Raw genomic sequence first — 13,684 nt, 5'->3', positions numbered from 1 at the left:
GTCTTTTACAACCATCTACTATTGTCCAAATATTCGACAATAATACTTGGACTATCTAGTGGCAAAGGCCTTGGGAGAGAGGGAGATTTAGTACTTCTTACACGAATTCAAGTGACAACAAAGAAGCTGTGGAATTTCCAGATTATTCTCCTACAAGCAACAGTTTCTTGGAAGTGCAAAGGCTGAAGGGAGAAACAAAAAAAAAAAAAGAAAGAAAATGGTTCTTGAAATAAAGAAAAGGGAATATGTATGAGATTTGGTTGGGGAATACGGGAAAGGGAAATGCTGGAATAGGGAGTTACATAGTAAAGTAGAAAAGTTCTTCTCCCTAAGTGAAAAGCGGCCAAGGAAATATTTTATGTTGCCCTTAAAGAAAAATCGGGCGAGAAAACTCTCTTTCCTTACTACAATTCTCAAGGTTACTAAATGTTAATTAACTTCACTATAAGTGTACAATAATGTTATAAAAAGGGAGAGTTTAAGGGATACTCCTTAAAAATTAATTCTTTTCAAAGCGGATTTAAACAAATAAAATAAAAAAATAGAAGAAAAACTCGTGGAGTAAAAGGAAATAATCAAGAAATACATAAGATAAGATAATAGATGGGATGGGACCTAGCCCCACGGCACCGCAGTCACAAAAGACTTATTGTGCCAGCCCCTTAGTTCTAGTAAGCGAACCCTCCCCTTCTAAAGAGGTTGAGGACTTTCCGTACTAGTTCTTTTTGCGCTACTATCTCCTTCGGCCTCAGCGTTCCAAAGGTTTCATAGCGCAAACGCTCGATTGCAACGCAATCGAACAACAGGTGAGAGGCCGTTTCCTCCTCTTCCTGACTATGGTTCCGAGCTAATAAGCCCCACCTTGCGCAGATGCTTCCTGAACCTACCGTGCCCCGTGAATAGGCCTGTAATCAGAGTAATCTGATTTCTACCCAAACACAGGGTTAAGAAATACATACTTTAGTAATAAAAATTATTTATTATTTTATAGTCTTTACACATCTTTAACACAAAATAATAAAGACAACTGTCACGGTCAACGACCGACAGTGGAGTGGTTAATACGAATTATTTTTTTCAATTAGTGTTTTAACAAATACTAAAACCAAGAATACTTAATGCTTTGCAATATTCTGCTAGCAGAGGCCAATCGGAACCATTTAAAATTTCAACACTTGTTCATGTTTGCTACCTAAGCTAAAATTAAGCTCCTTATAAATGTTACAGGAATCGAGTTCGGAAACTTTCTGCATAAATTCTTCTTTGTATTGTAGCTTGGCACATTTCACTAATTTATTAAAAATACCATTCCATGAAGCTATATTTATTTGAAAATTACATTCAAAATTCACAAGGTAATAAATATATTCTCTGTTTTGACATAGGAAGTAATACCTTACAATTGTAGCATTAACTAGTAGTAGCGGGCCAATGTTTCAATACCTATACGTTTCATTTTATCAGATCTGAGTTTGTAGGTTAAAACTCAAAGGGGAACTCCTTTAAGATTAATATTTTTGGTGTCAAAATCTCAGTATAAAATGGATTTATCTAACTCTAATAATGGATGAAAGACCGAAACTGGTTGTCATGGGGCTGAAATAAAATAATATGTAGTTTGGTCAACCGGGTAGAAGAAGGAGAGTGACAGTAATAATTTTTTCACAAAAGTAATAATTTTATTTTTGGGGGGGCTCATCAAGTTCAAGGCACTACTCAATAGGAATAGTTTTAATTTTCTTTAAATTTAAATTAGGCGTAGTAATGATTATAAAAATTAACATACAAACAAGAAAAGAAAATTGAGAAAGGGAAAAAAGAGTAAGTTGAGTCAACACTGCAACATGTGGAAAGTAACCACTAAAGAGAAGGTATCGTCTGTTCTAACGCTTCTTGTGATTAATTGTCGGGACTTCTTGGATTTCCAGATTGTTTTGTACAGTGCGGTTAAAAAAAAAAAAAATACTCGCAAGAGGATTTACTGTGTATATAGCTGATGCCGAAAAAGTGAAAGGGCAAGAATTTTAAGACAGAGTGTATGTAGTGTAAACCCATTGCTGGTGGGTGGTTTTGAAGAGAAGAATAAACGAAAAACTTTAACTTTATATTACTCATTCTAGAGTAATATATCGTATTATAAAAGTTTAAGAAAAGGATTTTATTTATTCTTTTCTATTGGAGTTTTTTTTTCAACTTTTTTGTTTGTATTCATTTATTTGGAAAACTTATAGCTGAGGAGGATTTTGTTATTAAGGATTTTCTGTTTCTTCAATTGTGCGATGATTTGTTTTATTGTAAGTATAACTTGTTAATCTTAACGTGGTGCATTGAATTTTCACTAATTGTACTAGAAATTAAATAGGGCAAAGAGAGTTGTCAAATTGCTTAGGTTCTCCTGAGAAATACTGATTCTCCTTTTTTGTTTCCCTTAGTTCCTGCTCTGTCTCGTTTTTCCTTTTTTGTATTTATGCTTTATTATAATTATTGTTTTATACTTTGGGACAATGTAGTAATTATTATTTTTCTTTCCTCTTCAATTTAGTTCAGTTAAATTTGTTATTTCAGGAATTGGGGGTTTTCACAGTTTTCCCCTCAATGATTATTTGGTTCTTCCCGTCACTTATTAATTTATGAATTCGTGTTTTTCTATTTTTATTTTATTCGTTTATTGACTCTTTTTTTTGTGTTTATCTCATTTAAAACAATAACTTGGTAGGCAAAAATCGCCCTTCTCCTCTGAGCTAACGACACTTCTGTACCTTCTCTATCTGAGAAGCGTAACACGGTCTGGGTTACAATAAACATGCGTGCTTCGACGGATGAAATCAAAGATACGAGTATTATCCACTTATCCAGCACTGAGGACTTAAGCACATTTTCACAAGAGCCTTTCTTATAAATGATTAATAATCAAAGACTAGTGAAATTGTAATTTATTGTTTAAAAAGATTAATGACTTGGATTTTAAGGAAAAAAAATCACCCTTCACACTGTATATTTTATTTCTAACTCACCGCATCATACAAATATGCCACATTGAAATATTAATGATATATAGAATGATATATATTTATATATATACTCGTATAGTTTTCAAGATCCCTGACGAGTTATACATTGTATCCCAGGGACACAAGGCATTGCACACTGCTGTAATCCTTGTGTAAAACTTGTTTGGATTGTTTTCCCTTCTTTAGAACCAGCCAGTGTATATGTGTGAGTGGTGTAATTGAAAAGTTGATCCCAGGGGATATTAGAACTATCACTTTGTAGGATAGTCACGTGTTTGCAGAGCGCAAACACCCCTCTGCACCTCTCTCCACGGAATGGTCATCCCCTTCCTCGAAAAGCCACTCTTTCACGTCAGAGTGACTTAGTTTGTGGCCAGATTAGACATGGCAGCCACCTAACACAGACCTGTACTAAAACCATTTCCAACATAAAATTTGTTTTATTCCAGAAAATGTCCATGTTCAAAAGAAAAATAAAAAGTGAAAAAAAAAAATCTTATTTAAAAATTTATCAGATTTCATTTAAAAATTTTAATCTTATTTAGTAGTTTTATTAAATCTTCTTTTGGGCGATAAATATACAAACCAAAACAGTTTAACTTGATTTTTTGAGTTGTTGCTTCAATAACTATCTCTATTTTTTGTTGCTTCCAAGGTTTGTGATCAATATTTTCGTAAATAATAGATTATAATATGGTCGTGTCTTGTTCCCCAGGCACAACAGTCAAAAGAGGCTTGCTTATTGGTGGCAACTACCCTTAGTTCTAGCATAAGATCTCCTTTTCATTAGTTCCAGGAACTCAAATTGCCAAAGCTTTCATATCGCAAACTAACTATCAGTTAGGTTATAGAAGACGCGCATTTATCACAATCCGCAAAGAAACTAGAAGATAGAACCAACGTTTTCATACCACTGTGAAGATGTGTTTTGAGCCTTGCGTACTTTACAAAGGGCCTAGGGTAGAATAGGGTATGGGCACTCATTGAGACATTGACAAATGAGCCTTTTGTCCTAATTAACTATGTTTCCAGCTCAATAGTGGAAGGACTGTTCGCAAGGTATTCGCCACTGGGTCAGTGATAGAAGTATCGCCCTACGTAGAGTGCTTAATGACCGTTCAAGAGGTTCCCATACAGCAGTCCACAGGGATTCCAACTAGAAAACTTCTACCTGAGTATCATCACCATGAAAAGTGGAAACAAAGAAAGGAACTTGAACATGGTAAATAAGTTACTCCACTTCACTAGTGCCGACAATGTTTTTGTGTTTCAATCTAGTTTCATGCTTATTTGGCGAAGAAATAAAACGTTGTAATAGTCCATACACTAACATGATCTGTTTATTGCATACTTTAGATGCAGAGAATGGCTTATAACTAATGAAGAAGGAACATAAGAAATCTGCAGAAAACCGAAAAAGGCAGTAGGAGAATAACAACAGAGTTTCAATGAAGATTCTTTCATCTGCTGAAGATTTGGAGCTTTAAATTGCTCCAAATAAGATCCTTCCAACTTCGTCACAATATTCAACGAGTTCATGGACCTTACAAAGAAGACTGATCTTTTCACTACAAGTTAGCCTCGGTAGTCTTACAGCGGCCTTGAAATTCTACATGTAAGTAAACAAAAAAATTAGTAGTTTACAGATTTAAGTACAGTTCTCTGCGTAGAAATCAGATAACTTAGATTATGTTTTTTTTTTTTACTGTTCTCTTTCCCTAATCTCGTTAAAAGACAAAAAAAATACTTAAAATTGAACGAATTTCAGTCTAGGCTTCAGGGAGTAAAAATTACAAAACAAAAATTAAGGCGACTTTTTTTTTGCATGTAAATGTACTTAACCATACGTCTTTAAAAACTGCAGAAGAAATTACACTTTCAGATTACCGTGTTCACAGTTATCTTAATATTTTGGTACTTGTATTTATAGTACAGAGTTATAGACCCTTACAGTACTTGTAATTTATGAGGTGGTACTCTAAAACATCTTCTCCATGTACTCATTGAATGAATGCATTGATAATTTTAGTATTCTCCATAAAAGTATAAAGCCTGAATCCTTTTTAGTTTGCAATATGTTCTATGTTAAGTGTTCCACATCCTACCTGCTTACACTATAACATTTAACCATTTTGGTGACTCTCTAGACTTATATAGAACCACCTTACACTCAGTTTTAACCATGTGAACGACTCACTAGACTTATGTAAATTTCACTCGCTAGACTTATGTACCTTTCACTCACATTTAACCATGTTGGTGACTCTCAAGACCACCTTACACTCTCATATGAACGAATTATGCTGATAAGTTAGTTTACTATCGTTTCTTAATATTACCTTCCTAAATTCAAAGACCTTGTTCAGGAATTCGAGCCCTCAAACTACTAATTATTGCTCACTGAACCACAACATATCTAACCAGCCCATTAATCTTAGGCCCCAAGTAATTATTTAGAAGTTAAAAAAAAAAATAAAATAAAGATGCCCTTAATTGAGTTTTCGCCGGTAATATTCGTTTTGAGGTCCTCTGAATCAGAAAAAATAGTTTTTTAAAAAAAGTCTTAAAAAGTAAAAATCACATTATGAAAATTCATGTTTTGATTGATTCTTCAGGCAGAACTACCACCATCATTTAATGAATTTTTCACTTCTTTAATTTAATTTAATTTCGAAAATAGTCCCAATAAGTTTCTTCAAAATTTGAATATCACCTAATTGGTAGTTGGATGTTAAGTTGCTTAAGATGGTTAAGCCGGAAAAAAAATAAATAAGCGATTACTTCACTTACTGTTATAAACACTTATTCAACTACAAGTTTTATTCGTAACAGATAGTTTAAGAGCACTTCTTGGATAGGGTTGCTGGTTAGGCTTACCTTAAGTTCTATTTCAGTATTATGTACTTGTTCTTCTTACGTGATTATAATGTCGTAATAGTCTGTATTGCTTTAAATTCAAAGTTTGAAGAATTAACAACCAGAAGTTGTAAAAGGTGCAAGAATTTTTCGTAAATGCTTGATAATTGTATCTGTACAAGTTGCATGCATATAGAAAACTTACTTTCGTTTGAATAATTGTTATACCTACATTCTTTATAGAAGGTGAATTACAGTAGCTTCCTCCAAAGAGTAATTACGAAATAATAAGAAGTTATGAAGTTTAAAAATCGAGATAATGATTAGTAATAGTTTAATATTTAATCTAGAGCAGCAAATATGTGTAATACTGCCACTTTTTCAATAAAATGAAAACATTTTGAACCAAATTAAACCGTTTTTCATAAGGTTATTGAATGAAAAATGGTTTAATTGGATGAAAAATACTTACTTTTCAACGAAAAAATATTTCAATTCTTGGACAAGTTGAATTCGTTTATTAAGAGGTATTGTTGCTACAATACAAACTATATTAATTAATAATTTTACAATATTGAATACTGTTATTAACTTAGGATTGAATAGGTACAAATAATTTAGTGAGTTTTAATGTAGTTTTTATTATTATTGTTAATCATTATCTTCGTTTGTCCTTTCTGCCTTTTAGGTAAAGGTCTTTAAATCCAGCAGTCACAAAAGTTGAGGTGTTTCGCAATCTATTTCATCATTCCAGGGAAATCAAACCAAACTATCTTATGGGGCTGTTTTTCATGTAAGCTTTACTTTTTTTATAACATTACATTTTAGTACGTTGAATAGTTAAAACTTTTTATCAGATGAATCAAATCTTCCCCTTGAAAGGTTTTAATTTGATTGAAGTTCAATCGTTGTTGGTGAATTCTGTAGCTTCGTATATTTCTCTTTTATAAACTTAAACTTTTTTAAATTTTGTTTATTCTGTTCAACGTACTGAAGTGTGGTAATAATAAAGTTATGTAAAAATGATATAAATAACCCGATCATCAGTTAAATCATATTTTTATTCTTATAAATTTAATTCTATGTGGTTGATAAAAACGTTTAAGGAGTTAAAAAAGAAATGTATAATATATATACATATATTGTACAGTTTTATTTGTTTTTCTTTAATAATTTAATAGTTTCAAGCCCCGCGTGCTAAAATAGGCGATTACTTCAACTAATGCACGTATAACTTACGATTGTTTTTCAAGTAAATTTAATTCAGAATAGTTTATTTTGATTGAAGCAAACTAATTTGAGTGGAAAAAAATATCGGAATTCTTGATTAAGTTTAATTTGCTTAATAAAAGGTTTACAATAACAGAAAAAAGCTAGAAATGCTGCAATAATTTAGTAGCGAATAAAATTCAAATAATTTACAATATTTGAACATGTATTATTGAAAAGTTAGCTTTTTAATTCTGACTCAACACTTTATTTAATTGTATAATGTTGATTTTCAGATTAAAAACAGGCGTTACTGGAGGTCCTGCCTTCAAAATTGACCAAATTTAGGCCAAAACGTAAAAGACGAAAAACTTCTGTCCAATGGAAAAATACAAAACGCTTTTATCTGAATTTGTAATTAATAAATGTACTCCAAATGAAATATAAGGTGTATTTGATTTATAATATTAATAAAAATGTGTTAAATTGAGAATTTATACTTAATAGTAGTATATTTTGTGTTAAAACTGTCTGTAAAAATGTATAATTACTAATAGAAGAAAATAAAAACCTTATTCAATTCAATAACATCTCTATTTATTTACCTATTGAACTAATGAAAGGAAAAAATGTAAAATTGCACTTAAAAAGTTTAAAAATATCACATATTAACGTAAAATTTGAGTTAAAAAGGAAAAAATATAGTTCGAAAAATGGCCACCAGATAGCCACACCTACTGGACCCTTATACGTTAACAGATAATTGCATTTATAAAAAATGGCCGCCTGATAGCCACGCCTACTGGATCCCAATACGTTAACAGTAAATTGCAGTTTTAAAAAATGGCCACCAGATAGCAACACCTACCGGACCTCAGAACATATGTTTTTAGTTCACATATTTGCCACCAGGCAGCAGCACTAAAGGTATATATATTGCTGTCAAACAAGATGTCTCCTCAGTACGGCCGAAGCGTCGTACTAGTGAGGAGGGGGCTATGTCGCTCGTCGCTCCAAAAATATTCTTGTCTAGTCTTAACATCTCTCTCCACCAAAAAATCTTCATAAAGTGTCATGTTGTATGGTGGTAATGGTTAGGGAGATGTGTACACCTCGACGGTCGGAAGGCGAATAATCGCCCCACCCGGCCCGGCCCCCGCGGCGAACTTTCTTATATACCCTCTGGATCGCGTCATATCACCATGACAACGGGTTCCCCCCCTACTTCTAGTTCCACCAGTTGTCACTAGATCGCTCGTGCTGTCTGTTTTACCTCTCGTAACCTTCCTTGCACACTCTCAAGACTTTGGCAGCCATTGTTGTAACCTTTCTATCTTCTTACACACTCTCCAGACTTCGACGGCCATTGTTGTAACCTTTCTATCTTCTTACACACTCTCCAGACTTCGGCGGCCATTGTTATAACTTTGCGTACTGCTTCTTACACACTCTCCAGACTTCGGCGGCCATTGTTATAACTTTGCGTACTGCTTCTTACACACTCTCCAGACTTCGGCGGCCATTGTTGTAACCTTGCAATCTTCTTACACACTCTCCAGACTTCGGCGGCCATTTTTAACCTTTTTTTTATATTTTCTTTTTATTTCTCCGCATTTTTTCAATTTTTCATATTATTGAGAGATTAAAAGGGAAAATAAATACAATATTGTTATAATTAAATGGTTTATTATTTATTAATAATTATTTATACATTTTTTTTACAATAAATTTATATGAAATCTTTACAAAGCATAACATTATTATTTTACAAAGAAAACATGCAATTTTTAACAATCACAGCATGCTGGTGACTCTCAAGACTTACGTAGGACCACCTTACTCTCACATTTAGCCATGTTGGTGACTCTCTAGACTTATGTAGGACCACCTTACACTCAAATTTAACCGTGTTGGTGACTCTCAAGACTTACATAGGGCCATCTTACACTAACATTTAACCAGGTTGGTGACTCTCTAGACTTATGTAGGACCACCTTACACTCAAATTTAACCGTGTTGGTGACTCTCAAGACTTACATAGGGCCACCTTACACTAACATTTAACCAGGTTGGTGACTCTCTAGACTTATATAGGACCACCTTACATGCACATTTAACTATGATGGTGACTCACAACACTTATGTAGGACCACCTTGCACTCACATTTAACCATGTTGGTGACTCTCTAGACTTATGTAGGACCAGCTAACACTATCATTCAACCATGCTTGACACACTTTACACCTACATAGGATTACTTCACATTTACTTTAATTTTTACTACGTTACATGCACCTATTTATGTATGTTTTATTATTTTATTTTATTTTTATGTCAAGTTATCAACTTCCATCTTTTTATTTATTATATGCGCAATTATTTTTATTAATTTTTTGCACCTATATAAGTCCAGGGAGTCACCAACAAAATATGAGATGGTTCTCAAATAATTTTACAAAGATTCACGTGTTACTTTTAACTACAATTTCATTCATTGTCAAATAAACATGCTTATTACTTATAATAACTACATAATACTTATTTTATTAACTAATTTCTTACAAAATTTGTTTGTTAATGCTAAATGGATAGATGTTTTACGTCTTTTTCTACTTTTGCTGTTACTGATAAACAGTTTTGCAGGCAGCAGTATGGAGGTATTTAATCTGAAAATCAACATTAATTAGTGTAATTGAAATATCGTGTTTACTGAGTTATGTCTTAAATTAGGAAGCTATAGAAAAACATTTATAACTGATATAGTATTAACAGTAAACATTTTAGAAATGTAACTACCATTAAATTAAAACATTGATATGTTCATTTAAATATTTTCTTAAAGAACTTAAACTTGTTTATTCAATAACAATGAAATAAATTTCTACAAAATACATCTATTATTTATAAAAATAAGTTTAATTTGATTGAATAATACAATAAAATAATTCTTAATAATTCAAATAAAAAAGATTTAAATTGTCTGAGCTACATAATTAAACTTCTAGGGTAAGAAAGTTTTATAAAAGTCTAGCGAGTCGTCAACGTGGTTAAATGTGAGGGTAAGTTACTCCTCACATATAAGTCTAGTGAGTCAGCAACATTGTTAAATAAGACTGTAAAGTGGTCCTATATATGTCTAGTGAGTCGCCAACATGTTTAAATGTGAGAATGTAAGATAGTCCTAAATAAGTCTAGTGAGTTGTTCATATGGTTAAATGTAAGTGTAAGACTGTTCTGCATAAGTCTAGCGAGTCTTCAACATGGTAAAATCTGTGATTAAGATAGTCCTAAGATAAATTAATTATTATAAATCAGGACTAACGTTATCATAATAATTTTATTTAGACGTTCTACAACTGGTTAATCATGATTAAATGTGTCACGATTGAATTTGGGATTTAGTCGCGACTAATCTTTTAAACGCAATTATGATGAAAATATTAATCGTGACTAAAAATTTTGCCCAACTCTGTTCAAGTTTTGGGGAAAGACAAAAACAAGAAATAAGAATTAATCATACTTTCAAGAATGTATCCCTCTGTTATTGGCCCAGTAGTGACGCAAAATTATTCGTTTGCCCTAGTAGCTAATTTTACTTCACATGGACTTCAGTGAGAGAAGGAATAGTCCTATTTCGTCATTGTGGCTCCGATAAAAAGAGCAAACTCAAATAGCGTTTTAAGTAAGTGGAGATTTAAGGCCAAAGGGTAGATCTCAAATCCGTGTGTATTCGCATTTGTTTCGCCCTTAAATAGAGAAAGACTGATGTGAATATGTAGTAATACTTTATTTGGAACATCAACAGGCTCTGTATGAAAGAATAATCTTTGGGTCTCTTTTTTTGACGTAAATTTGCCCGCTGATTTGCGTGTCGAGTAAGGACAGTCCGCAGGCAAAAGGAATAAAAGGAGAACCAAGTCATTTCGACGCAAAGATCCTCTTTCATACACATTTAGAACTAAAGTTTGACAACATCTACGACATATACCTCTACTCTGTACGTCATGTCCTACCGGTGGGTGTTAGCAAATGTTGAATACCGCAAATCAATCGGCTGTTATACTGAAAATACACAAACACACTCACATTGTTAGCCAACATATTCATCATGTGATACCCCGCTTCTATTCTCCGCCCTCCTAACTCAGTGTGTCCACTATCTCATTCGGAGATGTCTGGGGACCATGTGAACAACATGGTTTGTTGGGTTTGATGGGAACAAATTGGCAACAGCTGTATCCTTCCAGTTCCTGGCTAGATTACTGTGGCGAGTTAGCAAATTTGTCATAAAATATGTCATACGGCCGGCTAAAGACAATAACTTCTCACTAGTTGGCCGAAACCTGCCAACAGTTTCCACAATATTTTCCAGTCAGCTTCTCTTTGATTGATTAGAAAAAATAAAATGTGAAGAAATTAGTTTGATTAAATCTCAATTTTTAAATACAGATTTTGACAAAGAATACTGTTATCCTTTTAGGTTTTGATGGAAAAACAAAGTTTTAATTGATGTAATGGCATTTCATCAGTGAAAAATCAGTTATATTCTTAGAAATTGCCCTGAGACCGGCCGATTGATCAGAGAATTTTGAGATACTTTTTTTTATAGAAGAAGGGAGAAGTTAAGCAAAAGCCTCTGGCTAATCACATTCTTTTGTAGCCCTAGCATCAGTACTTAGTAGTAGTCAGACCAAGTAGAAACCTTCCTTCATGTTTAATAGTGAAAATTTGCAACCCCAATTTACTCCACTGTCCAAAGGAGGGAATGATCAAGAAAATATGTTTTCTTCCTGATCTTTTTAAAATTACTCGACTTCCCCAAAGACACAAAATTCTAGATAATTCAGTTAATTCTTCTTTTTTGAGATGATATATTCATTAAAATTTCAACATTCACCCACGAATAAACTGTATTCCTCGCTTTGAAGAAGCTGATTTTTTGACAGATAAAAGCCAGCGTAGGAAAGTAAAATTAGTTTCTAAAAATGGGATTCCTTAAGCTAGGTCAAAATTGGTTTGATGGGTTTTTATTTAAGGTTACTAAAAGGGTAAAGTTACGGAAAACCAACCTTTAAGAAATCTTTCAGCTAGAATTCTGAAATATTTATTTCCAGACATTGTACCTGAGGTATGCACAGCCAATTCTTGAAATTAGATAAGCCAAAAACTCACAACTAAACTAGGCAGATAATTGAGATTATAAGTAGTTACCTTCTCAATCCCTTTGGTTACCGGTTCTTGTTAGTAATTAGTTACCATACGTTAACTGAATGTTTTGCAAAGCCAAGCAACTCTCTCCACTGTTATAGTACTACTGTAAAATTAATAAAAATCAACAAAAGCCATATAAACTGAAACATTAAGCGTAGACACTAAATATTCTATAACAAGATTGCTTACAAGCAATAGCGAAAAGGAAAACAGTATTCAACCTTACAAAGCACAGAAATGTTAATTGTTAATAACATACTAAAAGCTTGCAACATTAAAGAATAATAGCATGTAAATAAATGATATAATTTACCAAGCAATAGTATTGTAGATTGAGTACTGGATAATATATTTATATAATTCAATTTCAACGTTCCGAAAAGTAAGCACAGATTTTCAACATACATACATAATTATAATCTTTAAAAAGATTTTAGAATAAACGCTAAATAAAAGTCTAAAGTTATGTAAGGTTGACAAAATGTGAAATTAAGCAATCCTTCAACTATTTACATAAAAAAAGAAAAACTTTCTACACAACTAAACTAGGAAATGAAATAAATCTAACTCCAGCTTTTATAAAGAATGATTAAAATTTAAACAATTAATAAAGTATACTTTATAGTTAAAAGTTGAAATGAAAGCTTGTTCAAATTAATTAGAAAGTATTATATAATAATGGATTGATTGTAAGGTAAGTTTTAACTTAAATAAATGAATATTTACACATGCTCTTGAGAAATTGTCACTGGAACTAATAACATTAGCAAGGTAAACGATCATAAGTTCTGTTTTAGGCGGAATAATAAAGAAGCTGAAGAAGAAGAAGGTGACCTAGAGCCATGCACATACCTTTCCTTTTACTTTTTAGAATATTAACTTCAATATTCTTTCTTATCATTTAAAGCAAGAATAACTGCTCACTCTTCGGCCTTACGTTAGTCACCACTTTATTCTACTGTATCCCCAATATATCTCTTGTCCTCATTTTTCCTTGTACACACAGATAATATTCACAGTTTTTCTACCTCAAAGACAATTGGAACACAAGAAGAGTGCAAATAACATAAATCTATAAGAAACTATAGAGATCACCCGACATACTTAATGAAACCTAGCAGACTAGCTATAAAGTAACCTGGTGTTACCTTCTTTCCACTTACACAGTGTTGCCTTCCGATTACTAAATCTTGTTATATTTTTTTATTTATTTTATTTATTTATTACTCTGTTTATACCGTTAGGTTTACAGAGGAAAATAATATATATATATATATATATATATATAAATTATAATTCTTTACCTACCAAAATAATTGTTCTTTATAAATGAAGGCAAGTAAAGACGCCGAATCATAAATAAAGGTGTAAAATAAGGAGAGGGAGAAAGGAGATT

The 13,684-nt window shown here is 32.4% G+C and overlaps 1 long non-coding RNA gene across 3 annotated transcripts; it reads right to left on the bottom strand.

The window, feature by feature from the left end:
• Positions 1-8,449: 8,449 nt before the first annotated feature.
• On the bottom strand, positions 8,450-13,413 carry LOC141451639 (uncharacterized). Of its 3 annotated transcripts, none has more exons than XR_012456968.1 (4): positions 13,015-13,413; positions 12,289-12,391; positions 11,164-11,458; positions 8,450-9,743 (listed from the first exon to the last, which is right to left on the bottom strand). It is a non-coding gene; the product is annotated as an uncharacterized lncRNA (long non-coding RNA). The 3 variants fall into 3 exon arrangements; XR_012456966.1 differs by having other exon boundaries at positions 8,462-9,743; positions 11,164-11,420; XR_012456967.1 differs by having other exon boundaries at positions 8,464-9,743; positions 11,164-11,420; positions 13,141-13,413.
• Positions 13,414-13,684: the final 271 nt, after the last annotated feature.

Source organism: Rhodnius prolixus, unplaced genomic scaffold, assembly GCF_049639745.1.
Source record: "Rhodnius prolixus isolate KJV_2025 unplaced genomic scaffold, Rpr scaffold_14, whole genome shotgun sequence".
Classification (NCBI taxonomy): Eukaryota; Metazoa; Arthropoda; class Insecta; order Hemiptera; family Reduviidae; genus Rhodnius; species Rhodnius prolixus.
The sequence above is the reverse complement of the archived record's forward strand: the minus strand, read 5'-3'. Positions and strand labels throughout refer to the sequence as shown.